Source organism: Vombatus ursinus, unplaced genomic scaffold (genome assembly GCF_900497805.2).
Source record: "Vombatus ursinus unplaced genomic scaffold, bare-nosed wombat genome assembly UNPS02014817.1, whole genome shotgun sequence".
In the NCBI taxonomy this organism is placed as follows: Eukaryota; Metazoa; Chordata; class Mammalia; order Diprotodontia; family Vombatidae; genus Vombatus; species Vombatus ursinus.
In genome coordinates this window covers 1,948,135-1,949,493 of record NW_020954595.1, presented here as the reverse complement: position 1 = coordinate 1,949,493, position 1,359 = coordinate 1,948,135, and the positions used below count along the sequence as shown (strand labels likewise).

Genomic DNA, 1,359 nt, shown 5'->3' with positions numbered 1-1,359 from the left:
TGCGCTCCACTTCACTGGAGGGCTTAAAAAAACAAAAAGGTCAGAGGGCCTCTTGTGTATACAATACAGGGAACGTGGGGTCAGTAGAGATTGAACAAGGTGGCTACCAAAATCTCTTCCAACTCTGACGTTCCATGATTTTGTGAGCCCTGGATCTGAGGGAACGTGCAATGGCCTGGGCTGCCTGGAGTAAGATCTAGGCCAGCAAAAGAAGAACTCGGGAGTAAAAGAAATGGGAAGGTCTTTGCTAGTGGCACCATGGGTCACCGGCAGCTCTGCTAGAGCCACCCTCGAAAATTCAGCCGGGGGGCTCGGTCGTACCACATCTGTTTTGAACAGGCCTGGCCTGATCCACAAGTACGGCCTGAATGTGTGCTGCCAGTGCTTCTGACAGTACGTGAAAGACTTTGGCTTCATCGAGTTGGACCAAGCTGTATTTATGGATCTCGCTTCAGCGATCATACTGACCATCGGTGACTACCATTTTCCTGGACCCTGGACAACCTAAAGATCAATCCTGTTGTACATTCTATGCCAATTTGCATATATAATTTAAAAGGTCATCCTCAGGAAGAAAAAAAAAAGAAATGGGAAAGGAAATGAATCAAAAGGATCTTTGAAACCCCAGCTGCCTTTGTTGACTTATCTTTCTCCAAGATGTTGTAATAAGCTCTGTTTTCACAACGGTATGAGATAAAACTGTAAACCAAGAAAACCAAAAAACAAACCAAGACAATTATTCTGTTTAATGAACATGTTGATTCATTTCATCAATTTAATTAAATGTTTAATTAAACAGACCCAGTAGGAAAAGGTAAACATTATTAGTTAAATGTAGCCTATGAAGAGAAGGCAGATAGTGAAGAAGAAGAAGAAGAAGAAGACACTTTCCCTGGCAGAGGCAGCAGGATATCTTGGAAAGAACTTGGAGATCTAGCCCCAGCTCTACCACTACTAATAGGCCATAAGATATTGGCAGATCTTTGATTTCTTTAGGCCTCAGGTGCTTCCTCTGTAAAATGAGGGCAGTACTACTGTACCCAAAGGAAGAGAGGAAAGGAGAGAGAAAAGAAGGGAGGGAAAAAAGAAAGGAAGGAAGGAATGGAAGGAGGGAGGGAGGAAAGAGAAAGAAATGAAGAGAAAGAAAAAAGAAAGAAAGAGGAAGGAAGGAAGGAATGGAAGTAATGAAAGGAGTGGAAGGAGGGAAGGAAGGAATGGAAGGAGGTAAAGAAGAAATGGAAGGAGGAAGGGAGGAAAGGAAGGAAGAGAGAAAGAAAAAACAAAGAAAAAGGAAGGAAGGAAGGAGAGGAAAGAGGAGCTATTCTCATTCCACTAAGATCAGAACAAAGGAAACAGACA

At 42.8% G+C, this 1,359-nt stretch overlaps 1 pseudogene; it reads left to right on the top strand.

Annotated features, from left to right (window-relative positions):
- The first annotated feature begins 258 nt into the window (after nucleotides 1-258).
- LOC114023247 lies at nucleotides 259-508 on the top strand (annotated as a pseudogene).
- Nucleotides 509-1,359: the final 851 nt, after the last annotated feature.